Raw genomic sequence first — 19,826 nt, forward strand, 5'->3', positions numbered from 1 at the left:
GGGGCGATTGAGTAGTAGGGCCGTTATAAAGTGGTATTTGGTAAAGAAAAGGAAATTTTTAAGAAAAATATAAGGAATTTGCACGGCTTCTGGCCGGATTCTCCACAAAACACTATTCACCAGAAATTTTTCCCTTTTCTTCTGCCTCGGGGCGTCACAAACTCTCCTCCTTAAAAGAATGTCGTCCTCGACATTCCAACTTGTACTAATCAGATCAAAATAGTTCTCGAAAGTCGATCACGTATTAAGAATCATTTCAATCTCGCTTATCATAATCGAATACTAATCAGATCAAATATCTCAAAGGTCAATCACATACTAAGAATCACTTATCACAATCAAGTACTAAAAGTACTCCAATCCAACTTATCAAATAATCTTGATCCAATAGATAGTCAGACGAGTAACTGGATACATATAAAAAAGGGGGCTCGAAATTAGACTTAAAGTCCCTGATATTTGGAAAAACAATCCAGGACATAACGGTGTCTCAGGTCAGAAATTACCCCTGGTGGTGCTTGAAAACACAACAGGCTAGCACTCAGCTATACTTCACCAGAAAGTCTCAGGAATTTGTCCCCGGTGGTGCATGAAAACACAACAAGCTAGCACTCAGCTATACTTCACCAGAGCCTCAGATGCAAGATTTTGTCCATGGCGGTGCTGGACAACACAACAGGTTAGCACAACGGCTATATCTCGCCAAAGAACCTCAGTTCAAAATTTCATCCTTGGTGGTGCTTTATAACACAACAAGCTAGCACAACGGCTAAACTTCACCAGAGGATCTTAGCTCAAGAAATTGGCCCTGATGGTGCTTGGAAACACAACAACCTAGCACTACGGCTAAGCTTCACCAGAGAGCCTCAAGTCAAAGTTTCATCCCTGATGGTGCTTGGAAACACAACAGGCATGCCTCGCCAGAAGAATGACGGTGCTTGAAAACACAACAGGCCATACCTCATCAGAGAGGTTCTGTTCAAGAATTTCAATCCCTGATGGTGCTTTGAAACACAGCAGGCATGCCTCGCCAGAAGAATGACGGTGCTTGAAAACACAACAGGCAATGCCTCACCAGAGAGGTTCTATTCAACCGCTACAGAAGAGTAGTAGCCGGTCTATAACCAAACAAGTACGAAAATGTTCAGAAATAGAGTCAAAAGCAGGGTTCAAGTATATCGGTTCAAAAGCAGGGTCAATTATTTCAGGTTCAAGGAACACGGGTACGAGGAGAAACTCACTCGCCTAGCTTATGCCCAGTAATTCACACTCTCAAGCAATCATCAAACTCAAATGCACATACAGATCATATATGAATCAAGATACTTGCTCAAGAGTAAAAGAGATACCCTATTTTCAGTCAGGTCAGGTCTATCAAGTGTATGTAAGGGTACACTAGCCGATTCAAATTCAAGTCTCAAATGAGCTCAGTCTAATCGGTCTTAGACAGTTCAGATATCTCAAATCTTAACATTTACCACTCGGGTGGTGTAACCTTAATCAAACAGGAAAATTAGAAGAAAAATGCAAACCAAAACTTTTCTCAACAATTCCGGCCACCACCATAATCTATCAAAACCCTAGCCAAGAATCCAAAACTAAGAAACTGTACAGCTCAGGTCGTACGCTCTCAAGCGTAATTCAACCAAATCATATCTTACGCGTACCATTTTCAAGATTCACAACTGACGCTCCAAAAGAGCACTGAACGTACAAATCAATCCCACAGTCCGGCATCCTAAACTTTAAGCCTAGGATACACTACAAAGATCTGAAGCCTAAGCTCTGATACCACTTGTAACGGCCCCACCTCCCCCTAAGGCGAACCAAAGGGTTTAGCGGACCGCCTGCCCAGCTCTCGCCGGGACTCACTTACTTACTACATTCCTCAAGTAAATTACAAGGTACAACTCGAATAGTACATCCAATTCTCCAAAATTACATATCATAAGCGAAGCGGAAACTAGTTCTAAGCGTAGAATGTAGATATACATCCGATTCAATTCCAAATATTTATACAGGCCCAAAAGTACATAAACCAAAATCAAATCTAAACTATACAAGATATACGCCATCTAGCCACACAGAGTTCCAAATACAAGTTCTTCCTTTACTGCGATTCCTGTGGGGAGAAGAAGATAATAGGGGGTGAGCTAGAAGCTCAGCGAATGACCAGTAAAATCAACAGCCAAGTATATTTCACAATAAAGCATTGATATGATGTCATGATGCAGTAATCAAATGTTCATTTATTGCTCATGTGAGCCAGTGAAGCTCTTGTACTTAAATATCCAACGCTCGTTTAGATCAGGTAACCGTGAAACAGAAGTAAGGAGCCATCGTGCTCCCAAGAATGTGTAAACAGTAGTGGAGACATTGGTTCTAAGCACAAGACTTTCCAGGAACTCATTGGAGCCAAATTATGTCATGGCACACACACAAACACAATGATATGCAATTGTGCAATCAATGCAAGAATCATTTCAAAAGTAACCTTTGAGAAGTAGTGGAGGGATCACTCACCAACTACAGCGCAGGAACTATCCATCATATCTCATTGCCATGCTCAAGTCCAAGCCCTAAAGTACAATGACCATGTCAAGCAAAAGAAAATCTAAAACCAGCAAGTTCCTATCACCTTTTTAGCATTTTAATCACGAGTAAAGTTACACTTATCCACTTGAAACGAACCTTATGGCGTTACAAAGCTAAGACATATCCCAACATTTCCTATGCAGACCTCCAAAGCCAAATCATACATTTTCAGGGTCAAAACCCGAATTCTTAGAGGAAAGTAGAAACTGTCCGTGAAACAGGCTTAAGGCCAGTCAAGGGTATCTCGGTAAATCTGAAAATTTTGCAGGTAACCAGCTAACTCATGTATCTGCAAGTTCCATGTTTTGAGCAAGGGCCGATTCAGTCTCTTTCAAGGTCAAACATACGGTGGAAAAATAGGACAGATTATATGCACACATAAGTGAAACAGCTATACAGTAGCAATTTATAACTTCAACGATCGAATACAGTCGAAATCGGACGAAACGGCTGGAATGGTAACAAAATAACAAAAATAATCCTAAACGGTCCAAAATGGATAAAACGGTTGAGAAATGTACGTGCGTGTACGCGGAAATGCAAATGGTACAACTTGGGTTACACGATTTTTGACCATAACTGGAGCCATAGTCAATTGCTTCTTAAGCTCTTGGACACTACCTGGACATATCATTTGAATCGATAGTACAAGGAAAACGAGTTTACATTGGTCATTATGTTTCTTTTTTTCCCCAAGGGTACAAGTTCGGCCGAGTCCTAACGTATAACCCTCGATAACAAAGCAGTAACGGTTCTCGCTAGTTCAAGTGATAATCACTTAACCTTTACTCAAGTTGCAAGTATGGTTTCCTAGTCCTCGAGTATAAATTCGGGCAGCATGCCCTTTGTGTTTACCTATTTTTCCAGCCATTTAGGCTTCATTATTTTTCCTCAGTCACAACCCAAAGTCACACATATCATAATTCAAGTCAAAAGCCGTTCCATAGGCTCATAATATCATAAGAATAAGAATCACAATAATAACAAGTGCAGAAATACAATCTAGCACAAGACAGATTTGACGTGTGGATGCGGAAATAACATATCCGAGGCTACGCTTATCGGATTAAGGCGTAACCTATGCCGTTTCGAAGCTAAGACACAGGGATACAATGTTCATGAAGGTCACTTAGTCCAGTTCCTAATGTAACTTAGTCAAATCCTCAAATTACAGAACCAAAATCCAATTCATCGGCTATTTAACCACATTGCACTGTAATGGTCATATCTCAGGTTAAAAAAGTCCGATTAAGGTGTTCTTAGAGGCATTTGAAACCTAAGTCAGAATAATACAACTTTCATGTTTTGTAAAAAAGCTAAATCAGTACGGATCCTAGTGGAAAAACGTGATAAACTGGACAAACTGACCAACGGACTGCTGGGGAAAAACTTAAAACAGTAAGGGTATTTTGGACTTTTCACGGCCTACATTGCTCCGATTGAGTTAAAATTTTGTAGGAACCTATAAAATACCATTTCCTACAACTTTTATGTTTTGACCTAAGGCCAATTAGGCCTCTAACATAGGGCTACAAAACCTGGACAGTAAGATGGGGAAAATTTTCCAGATTCTGGAATTTTTGGTATTTAATGGAACTTTCTCAATTTTCTTGCTCTAATCACTACCAAAGCCCCTTTTATAACCTTATTTACAACATGTGCAACCATAGAGCAAGTTTAGGCAAAAAACTATGAAACCCTAACTTGCTTATTCATCCCAAATTCATCACAACCACTTGCATAATCATGAAATCAAGCCAAAACTTAAGCTAAAAAAAAACATCTTAAAGCAAGATTTAAAGCAACAAGGATCATGATCAGATGTTTATACCTCAAAAGCAAGGCTTGGATGAGTGATAGTTCACTCCCTTTGAAATTTCTTGGTTCCTCAAGCTTCCCAACTCACACTTAGCACTTTAATCGGTTTGGAAATTTAATTTGTCACTTGGTTGGTTAGAATCAAGAAGAAGGAATTGTTTCTTGCTCCCACTTTCTCTCTCTCTCTTGGTCGACCAGCTGCTGGAAAATGAAGAGGAAAGTGCAGAAAATTGGTTTAAGAAGGCTAGTTGATCACTTGGCCAAGAAACTCTAGGGTGGCGACAAGTGTCGCCACCACCACCTTTCATTTTTCTCTTTCTTTTCCTTGCTATTTTTAGTCCACATTTTCGGTCAAGCTAGCTGGCAATGAGGGGGAAATATTTTGCTCAAGTATTAATGCTCATGTGATAAGAAAGTGGTGGTCAAGTGGTGCGTTCAAACGGTAGTGCGCGGGACCCGCCGGTTCGCGCCGTTTTTCTTAAAAACTCACGTACTAGGGTTTGTAATTCCCATTCACTACCCTTATATCATTGCTACTAATCACATATTATTTCTCACTTAAAAGCCACTTTTAATCTCCAAATTTAATCCTTACTCTGTACCGAAAATTCATCCGGCGAAAAATCGCGAAAACCCCAATTTTGCTCTAATCTTGAAACCAAAAGTGAAACCCTACTTTCTAGGTTCATTGGCACTTATTGTGGGGCGATTGAGTAGTAGGGCCGTTATAAAGTGGTATTTGGTAAAGAAAAGGAAATTTTTAAGAAAAATATAAGGAATTTGCACGGCTTCTGGCCGGATTCTCCACAAAACACTATTCACCAGAAATTTTTCCCTTTTCTTCTGCCTCGGGGCGTCACAAACTCTCCTCCTTAAAAGAATGTCGTCCTCGACATTCCAACTTGTACTAATCAGATCAAAATAGTTCTCGAAAGTCGATCACGTATTAAGAATCATTTCAATCTCGCTTATCATAATCGAATACTAATCAGATCAAATATCTCAAAGGTCAATCACATACTAAGAATCACTTATCACAATCAAGTACTAAAAGTACTCCAATCCAACTTATCAAATAATCTTGATCCAATAGATAGTCAGACGAGTAACTGGATACATATAAAAAAGGGGGCTCGAAATTAGACTTAAAGTCCCTGATATTTGGAAAAACAATCCAGGACATAACGGTGTCTCAGGTCAGAAATTACCCCTGGTGGTGCTTGAAAACACAACAGGCTAGCACTCAGCTATACTTCACCAGAAAGTCTCAGGAATTTGTCCCCGGTGGTGCATGAAAACACAACAAGCTAGCACTCAGCTATACTTCACCAGAGCCTCAGATGCAAGATTTTGTCCATGGCGGTGCTGGACAACACAACAGGTTAGCACAACGGCTATATCTCGCCAAAGAACCTCAGTTCAAAATTTCATCCTTGGTGGTGCTTTATAACACAACAAGCTAGCACAACGGCTAAACTTCACCAGAGGATCTTAGCTCAAGAAATTGGCCCTGATGGTGCTTGGAAACACAACAACCTAGCACTACGGCTAAGCTTCACCAGAGAGCCTCAAGTCAAAGTTTCATCCCTGATGGTGCTTGGAAACACAACAGGCATGCCTCGCCAGAAGAATGACGGTGCTTGAAAACACAACAGGCCATACCTCATCAGAGAGGTTCTGTTCAAGAATTTCAATCCCTGATGGTGCTTTGAAACACAGCAGGCATGCCTCGCCAGAAGAATGACGGTGCTTGAAAACACAACAGGCAATGCCTCACCAGAGAGGTTCTATTCAACCGCTACAGAAGAGTAGTAGCCGGTCTATAACCAAACAAGTACGAAAATGTTCAGAAATAGAGTCAAAAGCAGGGTTCAAGTATATCGGTTCAAAAGCAGGGTCAATTATTTCAGGTTCAAGGAACACGGGTACGAGGAGAAACTCACTCGCCTAGCTTATGCCCAGTAATTCACACTCTCAAGCAATCATCAAACTCAAATGCACATACAGATCATATATGAATCAAGATACTTGCTCAAGAGTAAAAGAGATACCCTATTTTCAGTCAGGTCAGGTCTATCAAGTGTATGTAAGGGTACACTAGCCGATTCAAATTCAAGTCTCAAATGAGCTCAGTCTAATCGGTCTTAGACAGTTCAGATATCTCAAATCTTAACATTTACCACTCGGGTGGTGTAACCTTAATCAAACAGGAAAATTAGAAGAAAAATGCAAACCAAAACTTTTCTCAACAATTCCGGCCACCACCATAATCTATCAAAACCCTAGCCAAGAATCCAAAACTAAGAAACTGTACAGCTCAGGTCGTACGCTCTCAAGCGTAATTCAACCAAATCATATCTTACGCGTACCATTTTCAAGATTCACAACTGACGCTCCAAAAGAGCACTGAACGTACAAATCAATCCCACAGTCCGGCATCCTAAACTTTAAGCCTAGGATACACTACAAAGATCTGAAGCCTAAGCTCTGATACCACTTGTAACGGCCCCACCTCCCCCTAAGGCGAACCAAAGGGTTTAGCGGACCGCCTGCCCAGCTCTCGCCGGGACTCACTTACTTACTACATTCCTCAAGTAAATTACAAGGTACAACTCGAATAGTACATCCAATTCTCCAAAATTACATATCATAAGCGAAGCGGAAACTAGTTCTAAGCGTAGAATGTAGATATACATCCGATTCAATTCCAAATATTTATACAGGCCCAAAAGTACATAAACCAAAATCAAATCTAAACTATACAAGATATACGCCATCTAGCCACACAGAGTTCCAAATACAAGTTCTTCCTTTACTGCGATTCCTGTGGGGAGAAGAAGATAATAGGGGGTGAGCTAGAAGCTCAGCGAATGACCAGTAAAATCAACAGCCAAGTATATTTCACAATAAAGCATTGATATGATGTCATGATGCAGTAATCAAATGTTCATTTATTGCTCATGTGAGCCAGTGAAGCTCTTGTACTTAAATATCCAACGCTCGTTTAGATCAGGTAACCGTGAAACAGAAGTAAGGAGCCATCGTGCTCCCAAGAATGTGTAAACAGTAGTGGAGACATTGGTTCTAAGCACAAGACTTTCCAGGAACTCATTGGAGCCAAATTATGTCATGGCACACACACAAACACAATGATATGCAATTGTGCAATCAATGCAAGAATCATTTCAAAAGTAACCTTTGAGAAGTAGTGGAGGGATCACTCACCAACTACAGCGCAGGAACTATCCATCATATCTCATTGCCATGCTCAAGTCCAAGCCCTAAAGTACAATGACCATGTCAAGCAAAAGAAAATCTAAAACCAGCAAGTTCCTATCACCTTTTTAGCATTTTAATCACGAGTAAAGTTACACTTATCCACTTGAAACGAACCTTATGGCGTTACAAAGCTAAGACATATCCCAACATTTCCTATGCAGACCTCCAAAGCCAAATCATACATTTTCAGGGTCAAAACCCGAATTCTTAGAGGAAAGTAGAAACTGTCCGTGAAACAGGCTTAAGGCCAGTCAAGGGTATCTCGGTAAATCTGAAAATTTTGCAGGTAACCAGCTAACTCATGTATCTGCAAGTTCCATGTTTTGAGCAAGGGCCGATTCAGTCTCTTTCAAGGTCAAACATACGGTGGAAAAATAGGACAGATTATATGCACACATAAGTGAAACAGCTATACAGTAGCAATTTATAACTTCAACGATCGAATACAGTCGAAATCGGACGAAACGGCTGGAATGGTAACAAAATAACAAAAATAATCCTAAACGGTCCAAAATGGATAAAACGGTTGAGAAATGTACGTGCGTGTACGCGGAAATGCAAATGGTACAACTTGGGTTACACGATTTTTGACCATAACTGGAGCCATAGTCAATTGCTTCTTAAGCTCTTGGACACTACCTGGACATATCATTTGAATCGATAGTACAAGGAAAACGAGTTTACATTGGTCATTATGTTTCTTTTTTTCCCCAAGGGTACAAGTTCGGCCGAGTCCTAACGTATAACCCTCGATAACAAAGCAGTAACGGTTCTCGCTAGTTCAAGTGATAATCACTTAACCTTTACTCAAGTTGCAAGTATAGTTTCCTAGTCCTCGAGTATAAATTCGGGCAGCATGCCCTTTGTGTTTACCTATTTTTCCAGCCATTTAGGCTTCATTATTTTTCCTCAGTCACAACCCAAAGTCACACATATCATAATTCAAGTCAAAAGCCGTTCCAGAGGCTCATAATATCATAAGAATAAGAATCACAATAATAACAAGTGCAGAAATACAATCTAGCACAAGACAGATTTGACGTGTGGATGCGGAAATAACATATCCGAGGCTACGCTTATCGGATTAAGGCGCAACCTATGCCGTTTCGAAGCTAAGACACAGGGATACAATGTTCATGAAGGTCACTTAGTCCAGTTCCTAATGTAACTTAGTCAAATCCTCAAATTACAGAACCAAAATCCAATTCATCGGCTATTTAACCACATTGCACTGTAATGGTCATATCTCAGGTTAAAAAAGTCCGATTAAGGTGTTCTTAGAGGCATTTGAAACCTAAGTCAGAATAATACAACTTTCATGTTTTGTAAAAAAGCTAAATCAGTACGGATCCTAGTGGAAAAACGTGATAAACTGGACAAACTGACCAACGGACTGCTGGGGAAAAACTTAAAACAGTAAGGGTATTTTGGACTTTTCACGGCCTACATTGCTCCGATTGAGTTAAAATTTTGTAGGAACCTATAAAATACCATTTCCTACAACTTTTATGTTTTGACCTAAGGCCAATTAGGCCTCTAACATAGGGCTACAAAACCTGGACAGTAAGATGGGGAAAATTTTCCAGATTCTGGAATTTTTGGTATTTAATGGAACTTTCTCAATTTTCTTGCTCTAATCACTACCAAAGCCCCTTTTATAACCTTATTTACAACATGTGCAACCATAGAGCAAGTTTAGGCAAAAAACTATGAAACCCTAACTTGCTTATTCATCCCAAATTCATCACAACCACTTGCATAATCATGAAATCAAGCCAAAACTTAAGCTAAAAAAAAACATCTTAAAGCAAGATTTAAAGCAACAAGGATCATGATCAGATGTTTATACCTCAAAAGCAAGGCTTGGATGAGTGATAGTTCACTCCCTTTGAAATTTCTTGGTTCCTCAAGCTTCCCAACTCACACTTAGCACTTTAATCGGTTTGGAAATTTAATTTGTCACTTGGTTGGTTAGAATCAAGAAGAAGGAATTGTTTCTTGCTCCCACTTTCTCTCTCTCTCTTGGTCGACCAGCTGCTGGAAAATGAAGAGGAAAGTGCAGAAAATTGGTTTAAGAAGGCTAGTTGATCACTTGGCCAAGAAACTCTAGGGTGGCGACAAGTGTCGCCACCACCACCTTTCATTTTTCTCTTTCTTTTCCTTGCTATTTTTAGTCCACATTTTCGGTCAAGCTAGCTGGCAATGAGGGGGAAATATTTTGCTCAAGTATTAATGCTCATGTGATAAGAAAGTGGTGGTCAAGTGGTGCGTTCAAACGGTAGTGCGCGGGACCCGCCGGTTCGCGCCGTTTTTCTTAAAAACTCACGTACTAGGGTTTGTAATTCCCATTCACTACCCTTATATCATTGCTACTAATCACATATTATTTCTCACTTAAAAGCCACTTTTAATCTCCAAATTTAATCCTTACTCTGTACCGAAAATTCATCCGGCGAAAAATCGCGAAAACCCCAATTTTGCTCTAATCTTGAAACCAAAAGTGAAACCCTACTTTCTAGGTTCATTGGCACTTATTGTGGGGCGATTGAGTAGTAGGGCCGTTATAAAGTGGTATTTGGTAAAGAAAAGGAAATTTTTAAGAAAAATATAAGGAATTTGCACGGCTTCTGGCCGGATTCTCCACAAAACACTATTCACCAGAAATTTTTCCCTTTTCTTCTGCCTCGGGGCGTCACAAACTCTCCTCCTTAAAAGAATGTCGTCCTCGACATTCCAACTTGTACTAATCAGATCAAAATAGTTCTCGAAAGTCGATCACGTATTAAGAATCATTTCAATCTCGCTTATCATAATCGAATACTAATCAGATCAAATATCTCAAAGGTCAATCACATACTAAGAATCACTTATCACAATCAAGTACTAAAAGTACTCCAATCCAACTTATCAAATAATCTTGATCCAATAGATAGTCAGACGAGTAACTGGATACATATAAAAAAGGGGGCTCGAAATTAGACTTAAAGTCCCTGATATTTGGAAAAACAATCCAGGACATAACGGTGTCTCAGGTCAGAAATTACCCCTGGTGGTGCTTGAAAACACAACAGGCTAGCACTCAGCTATACTTCACCAGAAAGTCTCAGGAATTTGTCCCCGGTGGTGCATGAAAACACAACAAGCTAGCACTCAGCTATACTTCACCAGAGCCTCAGATGCAAGATTTTGTCCATGGCGGTGCTGGACAACACAACAGGTTAGCACAACGGCTATATCTCGCCAAAGAACCTCAGTTCAAAATTTCATCCTTGGTGGTGCTTTATAACACAACAAGCTAGCACAACGGCTAAACTTCACCAGAGGATCTTAGCTCAAGAAATTGGCCCTGATGGTGCTTGGAAACACAACAACCTAGCACTACGGCTAAGCTTCACCAGAGAGCCTCAAGTCAAAGTTTCATCCCTGATGGTGCTTGGAAACACAACAGGCATGCCTCGCCAGAAGAATGACGGTGCTTGAAAACACAACAGGCCATACCTCATCAGAGAGGTTCTGTTCAAGAATTTCAATCCCTGATGGTGCTTTGAAACACAGCAGGCATGCCTCGCCAGAAGAATGACGGTGCTTGAAAACACAACAGGCAATGCCTCACCAGAGAGGTTCTATTCAACCGCTACAGAAGAGTAGTAGCCGGTCTATAACCAAACAAGTACGAAAATGTTCAGAAATAGAGTCAAAAGCAGGGTTCAAGTATATCGGTTCAAAAGCAGGGTCAATTATTTCAGGTTCAAGGAACACGGGTACGAGGAGAAACTCACTCGCCTAGCTTATGCCCAGTAATTCACACTCTCAAGCAATCATCAAACTCAAATGCACATACAGATCATATATGAATCAAGATACTTGCTCAAGAGTAAAAGAGATACCCTATTTTCAGTCAGGTCAGGTCTATCAAGTGTATGTAAGGGTACACTAGCCGATTCAAATTCAAGTCTCAAATGAGCTCAGTCTAATCGGTCTTAGACAGTTCAGATATCTCAAATCTTAACATTTACCACTCGGGTGGTGTAACCTTAATCAAACAGGAAAATTAGAAGAAAAATGCAAACCAAAACTTTTCTCAACAATTCCGGCCACCACCATAATCTATCAAAACCCTAGCCAAGAATCCAAAACTAAGAAACTGTACAGCTCAGGTCGTACGCTCTCAAGCGTAATTCAACCAAATCATATCTTACGCGTACCATTTTCAAGATTCACAACTGACGCTCCAAAAGAGCACTGAACGTACAAATCAATCCCACAGTCCGGCATCCTAAACTTTAAGCCTAGGATACACTACAAAGATCTGAAGCCTAAGCTCTGATACCACTTGTAACGGCCCCACCTCCCCCTAAGGCGAACCAAAGGGTTTAGCGGACCGCCTGCCCAGCTCTCGCCGGGACTCACTTACTTACTACATTCCTCAAGTAAATTACAAGGTACAACTCGAATAGTACATCCAATTCTCCAAAATTACATATCATAAGCGAAGCGGAAACTAGTTCTAAGCGTAGAATGTAGATATACATCCGATTCAATTCCAAATATTTATACAGGCCCAAAAGTACATAAACCAAAATCAAATCTAAACTATACAAGATATACGCCATCTAGCCACACAGAGTTCCAAATACAAGTTCTTCCTTTACTGCGATTCCTGTGGGGAGAAGAAGATAATAGGGGGTGAGCTAGAAGCTCAGCGAATGACCAGTAAAATCAACAGCCAAGTATATTTCACAATAAAGCATTGATATGATGTCATGATGCAGTAATCAAATGTTCATTTATTGCTCATGTGAGCCAGTGAAGCTCTTGTACTTAAATATCCAACGCTCGTTTAGATCAGGTAACCGTGAAACAGAAGTAAGGAGCCATCGTGCTCCCAAGAATGTGTAAACAGTAGTGGAGACATTGGTTCTAAGCACAAGACTTTCCAGGAACTCATTGGAGCCAAATTATGTCATGGCACACACACAAACACAATGATATGCAATTGTGCAATCAATGCAAGAATCATTTCAAAAGTAACCTTTGAGAAGTAGTGGAGGGATCACTCACCAACTACAGCGCAGGAACTATCCATCATATCTCATTGCCATGCTCAAGTCCAAGCCCTAAAGTACAATGACCATGTCAAGCAAAAGAAAATCTAAAACCAGCAAGTTCCTATCACCTTTTTAGCATTTTAATCACGAGTAAAGTTACACTTATCCACTTGAAACGAACCTTATGGCGTTACAAAGCTAAGACATATCCCAACATTTCCTATGCAGACCTCCAAAGCCAAATCATACATTTTCAGGGTCAAAACCCGAATTCTTAGAGGAAAGTAGAAACTGTCCGTGAAACAGGCTTAAGGCCAGTCAAGGGTATCTCGGTAAATCTGAAAATTTTGCAGGTAACCAGCTAACTCATGTATCTGCAAGTTCCATGTTTTGAGCAAGGGCCGATTCAGTCTCTTTCAAGGTCAAACATACGGTGGAAAAATAGGACAGATTATATGCACACATAAGTGAAACAGCTATACAGTAGCAATTTATAACTTCAACGATCGAATACAGTCGAAATCGGACGAAACGGCTGGAATGGTAACAAAATAACAAAAATAATCCTAAACGGTCCAAAATGGATAAAACGGTTGAGAAATGTACGTGCGTGTACGCGGAAATGCAAATGGTACAACTTGGGTTACACGATTTTTGACCATAACTGGAGCCATAGTCAATTGCTTCTTAAGCTCTTGGACACTACCTGGACATATCATTTGAATCGATAGTACAAGGAAAACGAGTTTACATTGGTCATTATGTTTCTTTTTTTCCCCAAGGGTACAAGTTCGGCCGAGTCCTAACGTATAACCCTCGATAACAAAGCAGTAACGGTTCTCGCTAGTTCAAGTGATAATCACTTAACCTTTACTCAAGTTGCAAGTATAGTTTCCTAGTCCTCGAGTATAAATTCGGGCAGCATGCCCTTTGTGTTTACCTATTTTTCCAGCCATTTAGGCTTCATTATTTTTCCTCAGTCACAACCCAAAGTCACACATATCATAATTCAAGTCAAAAGCCGTTCCAGAGGCTCATAATATCATAAGAATAAGAATCACAATAATAACAAGTGCAGAAATACAATCTAGCACAAGACAGATTTGACGTGTGGATGCGGAAATAACATATCCGAGGCTACGCTTATCGGATTAAGGCGCAACCTATGCCGTTTCGAAGCTAAGACACAGGGATACAATGTTCATGAAGGTCACTTAGTCCAGTTCCTAATGTAACTTAGTCAAATCCTCAAATTACAGAACCAAAATCCAATTCATCGGCTATTTAACCACATTGCACTGTAATGGTCATATCTCAGGTTAAAAAAGTCCGATTAAGGTGTTCTTAGAGGCATTTGAAACCTAAGTCAGAATAATACAACTTTCATGTTTTGTAAAAAAGCTAAATCAGTACGGATCCTAGTGGAAAAACGTGATAAACTGGACAAACTGACCAACGGACTGCTGGGGAAAAACTTAAAACAGTAAGGGTATTTTGGACTTTTCACGGCCTACATTGCTCCGATTGAGTTAAAATTTTGTAGGAACCTATAAAATACCATTTCCTACAACTTTTATGTTTTGACCTAAGGCCAATTAGGCCTCTAACATAGGGCTACAAAACCTGGACAGTAAGATGGGGAAAATTTTCCAGATTCTGGAATTTTTGGTATTTAATGGAACTTTCTCAATTTTCTTGCTCTAATCACTACCAAAGCCCCTTTTATAACCTTATTTACAACATGTGCAACCATAGAGCAAGTTTAGGCAAAAAACTATGAAACCCTAACTTGCTTATTCATCCCAAATTCATCACAACCACTTGCATAATCATGAAATCAAGCCAAAACTTAAGCTAAAAAAAAACATCTTAAAGCAAGATTTAAAGCAACAAGGATCATGATCAGATGTTTATACCTCAAAAGCAAGGCTTGGATGAGTGATAGTTCACTCCCTTTGAAATTTCTTGGTTCCTCAAGCTTCCCAACTCACACTTAGCACTTTAATCGGTTTGGAAATTTAATTTGTCACTTGGTTGGTTAGAATCAAGAAGAAGGAATTGTTTCTTGCTCCCACTTTCTCTCTCTCTCTTGGTCGACCAGCTGCTGGAAAATGAAGAGGAAAGTGCAGAAAATTGGTTTAAGAAGGCTAGTTGATCACTTGGCCAAGAAACTCTAGGGTGGCGACAAGTGTCGCCACCACCACCTTTCATTTTTCTCTTTCTTTTCCTTGCTATTTTTAGTCCACATTTTCGGTCAAGCTAGCTGGCAATGAGGGGGAAATATTTTGCTCAAGTATTAATGCTCATGTGATAAGAAAGTGGTGGTCAAGTGGTGCGTTCAAACGGTAGTGCGCGGGACCCGCCGGTTCGCGCCGTTTTTCTTAAAAACTCACGTACTAGGGTTTGTAATTCCCATTCACTACCCTTATATCATTGCTACTAATCACATATTATTTCTCACTTAAAAGCCACTTTTAATCTCCAAATTTAATCCTTACTCTGTACCGAAAATTCATCCGGCGAAAAATCGCGAAAACCCCAATTTTGCTCTAATCTTGAAACCAAAAGTGAAACCCTACTTTCTAGGTTCATTGGCACTTATTGTGGGGCGATTGAGTAGTAGGGCCGTTATAAAGTGGTATTTGGTAAAGAAAAGGAAATTTTTAAGAAAAATATAAGGAATTTGCACGGCTTCTGGCCGGATTCTCCACAAAACACTATTCACCAGAAATTTTTCCCTTTTCTTCTGCCTCGGGGCGTCACAAACTCTCCTCCTTAAAAGAATGTCGTCCTCGACATTCCAACTTGTACTAATCAGATCAAAATAGTTCTCGAAAGTCGATCACGTATTAAGAATCATTTCAATCTCGCTTATCATAATCGAATACTAATCAGATCAAATATCTCAAAGGTCAATCACATACTAAGAATCACTTATCACAATCAAGTACTAAAAGTACTCCAATCCAACTTATCAAATAATCTTGATCCAATAGATAGTCAGACGAGTAACTGGATACATATAAAAAAGGGGGCTCGAAATTAGACTTAAAGTCCCTGATATTTGGAAAAACAATCCAGGACATAACGGTGTCTCAGGTCAGAAATTACCCCTGGTGGTGCTTGAAAACACAACAGGCTAGCACTCAGCTATACTTCACCAGAAAGTCTCAGGAATTTGTCCCCGGTGGTGCATGAAAACACAACAAGCTAGCACTCAGCTATACTTCACCAGAGCCTCAGATGCAAGATTTTGTCCATGGCGGTGCTGGACAACACAACAGGTTAGCACAACGGCTATATCTCGCCAAAGAACCTCAGTTCAAAATTTCATCCTTGGTGGTGCTTTATAACACAACAAGCTAGCACAACGGCTAAACTTCACCAGAGGATCTTAGCTCAAGAAATTGGCCCTGATGGTGCTTGGAAACACAACAACCTAGCACTACGGCTAAGCTTCACCAGAGAGCCTCAAGTCAAAGTTTCATCCCTGATGGTGCTTGGAAACACAACAGGCATGCCTCGCCAGAAGAATGACGGTGCTTGAAAACACAACAGGCCATACCTCATCAGAGAGGTTCTGTTCAAGAATTTCAATCCCTGATGGTGCTTTGAAACACAGCAGGCATGCCTCGCCAGAAGAATGACGGTGCTTGAAAACACAACAGGCAATGCCTCACCAGAGAGGTTCTATTCAACCGCTACAGAAGAGTAGTAGCCGGTCTATAACCAAACAAGTACGAAAATGTTCAGAAATAGAGTCAAAAGCAGGGTTCAAGTATATCGGTTCAAAAGCAGGGTCAATTATTTCAGGTTCAAGGAACACGGGTACGAGGAGAAACTCACTCGCCTAGCTTATGCCCAGTAATTCACACTCTCAAGCAATCATCAAACTCAAATGCACATACAGATCATATATGAATCAAGATACTTGCTCAAGAGTAAAAGAGATACCCTATTTTCAGTCAGGTCAGGTCTATCAAGTGTATGTAAGGGTACACTAGCCGATTCAAATTCAAGTCTCAAATGAGCTCAGTCTAATCGGTCTTAGACAGTTCAGATATCTCAAATCTTAACATTTACCACTCGGGTGGTGTAACCTTAATCAAACAGGAAAATTAGAAGAAAAATGCAAACCAAAACTTTTCTCAACAATTCCGGCCACCACCATAATCTATCAAAACCCTAGCCAAGAATCCAAAACTAAGAAACTGTACAGCTCAGGTCGTACGCTCTCAAGCGTAATTCAACCAAATCATATCTTACGCGTACCATTTTCAAGATTCACAACTGACGCTCCAAAAGAGCACTGAACGTACAAATCAATCCCACAGTCCGGCATCCTAAACTTTAAGCCTAGGATACACTACAAAGATCTGAAGCCTAAGCTCTGATACCACTTGTAACGGCCCCACCTCCCCCTAAGGCGAACCAAAGGGTTTAGCGGACCGCCTGCCCAGCTCTCGCCGGGACTCACTTACTTACTACATTCCTCAAGTAAATTACAAGGTACAACTCGAATAGTACATCCAATTCTCCAAAATTACATATCATAAGCGAAGCGGAAACTAGTTCTAAGCGTAGAATGTAGATATACATCCGATTCAATTCCAAATATTTATACAGGCCCAAAAGTACATAAACCAAAATCAAATCTAAACTATACAAGATATACGCCATCTAGCCACACAGAGTTCCAAATACAAGTTCTTCCTTTACTGCGATTCCTGTGGGGAGAAGAAGATAATAGGGGGTGAGCTAGAAGCTCAGCGAATGACCAGTAAAATCAACAGCCAAGTATATTTCACAATAAAGCATTGATATGATGTCATGATGCAGTAATCAAATGTTCATTTATTGCTCATGTGAGCCAGTGAAGCTCTTGTACTTAAATATCCAACGCTCGTTTAGATCAGGTAACCGTGAAACAGAAGTAAGGAGCCATCGTGCTCCCAAGAATGTGTAAACAGTAGTGGAGACATTGGTTCTAAGCACAAGACTTTCCAGGAACTCATTGGAGCCAAATTATGTCATGGCACACACACAAACACAATGATATGCAATTGTGCAATCAATGCAAGAATCATTTCAAAAGTAACCTTTGAGAAGTAGTGGAGGGATCACTCACCAACTACAGCGCAGGAACTATCCATCATATCTCATTGCCATGCTCAAGTCCAAGCCCTAAAGTACAATGACCATGTCAAGCAAAAGAAAATCTAAAACCAGCAAGTTCCTATCACCTTTTTAGCATTTTAATCACGAGTAAAGTTACACTTATCCACTTGAAACGAACCTTATGGCGTTACAAAGCTAAGACATATCCCAACATTTCCTATGCAGACCTCCAAAGCCAAATCATACATTTTCAGGGTCAAAACCCGAATTCTTAGAGGAAAGTAGAAACTGTCCGTGAAACAGGCTTAAGGCCAGTCAAGGGTATCTCGGTAAATCTGAAAATTTTGCAGGTAACCAGCTAACTCATGTATCTGCAAGTTCCATGTTTTGAGCAAGGGCCGATTCAGTCTCTTTCAAGGTCAAACATACGGTGGAAAAATAGGACAGATTATATGCACACATAAGTGAAACAGCTATACAGTAGCAATTTATAACTTCAACGATCGAATACAGTCGAAATCGGACGAAACGGCTGGAATGGTAACAAAATAACAAAAATAATCCTAAACGGTCCAAAATGGATAAAACGGTTGAGAAATGTACGTGCGTGTACGCGGAAATGCAAATGGTACAACTTGGGTTACACGATTTTTGACCATAACTGGAGCCATAGTCAATTGCTTCTTAAGCTCTTGGACACTACCTGGACATATCATTTGAATCGATAGTACAAGGAAAACGAGTTTACATTGGTCATTATGTTTCTTTTTTTCCCCAAGGGTACAAGTTCGGCCGAGTCCTAACGTATAACCCTCGATAACAAAGCAGTAACGGTTCTCGCTAGTTCAAGTGATAATCACTTAACCTTTACTCAAGTTGCAAGTATAGTTTCCTAGTCCTCGAGTATAAATTCGGGCAGCATGCCCTTTGTGTTTACCTATTTTTCCAGCCATTTAGGCTTCATTATTTTTCCTCAGTCACAACCCAAAGTCACACATATCATAATTCAAGTCAAAAGCCGTTCCAGAGGCTCATAATATCATAAGAATAAGAATCACAATAATAACAAGTGCAGAAATACAATCTAGCACAAGACAGATTTGACGTGTGGATGCGGAAATAACATATCCGAGGCTACGCTTATCGGATTAAGGCGCAACCTATGCCGTTTCGAAGCTAAGACACAGGGATACAATGTTCATGAAGGTCACTTAGTCCAGTTCCTAATGTAACTTAGTCAAATCCTCAAATTACAGAACCAAAATCCAATTCATCGGCTATTTAACCACATTGCACTGTAATGGTCATATCTCAGGTTAAAAAAGTCCGATTAAGGTGTTCTTAGAGGCATTTGAAACCTAAGTCAGAATAATACAACTTTCATGTTTTGTAAAAAAGCTAAATCAGTACGGATCCTAGTGGAAAAACGTGATAAACTGGACAAACTGACCAACGGACTGCTGGGGAAAAACTTAAAACAGTAAGGGTATTTTGGACTTTTCACGGCCTACATTGCTCCGATTGAGTTAAAATTTTGTAGGAACCTATAAAATACCATTTCCTACAACTTTTATGTTTTGACCTAAGGCCAATTAGGCCTCTAACATAGGGCTACAAAACCTGGACAGTAAGATGGGGAAAATTTTCCAGATTCTGGAATTTTTGGTATTTAATGGAACTTTCTCAATTTTCTTGCTCTAATCACTACCAAAGCCCCTTTTATAACCTTATTTACAACATGTGCAACCATAGAGCAAGTTTAGGCAAAAAACTATGAAACCCTAACTTGCTTATTCATCCCAAATTCATCACAACCACTTGCATAATCATGAAATCAAGCCAAAACTTAAGCTAAAAAAAAACATCTTAAAGCAAGATTTAAAGCAACAAGGATCATGATCAGATGTTTATACCTCAAAAGCAAGGCTTGGATGAGTGATAGTTCACTCCCTTTGAAATTTCTTGGTT

Source organism: Coffea arabica, chromosome 11e (assembly GCF_036785885.1).
Source record: "Coffea arabica cultivar ET-39 chromosome 11e, Coffea Arabica ET-39 HiFi, whole genome shotgun sequence".
NCBI lineage: Eukaryota > Viridiplantae > Streptophyta > Magnoliopsida > Gentianales > Rubiaceae > Coffea > Coffea arabica.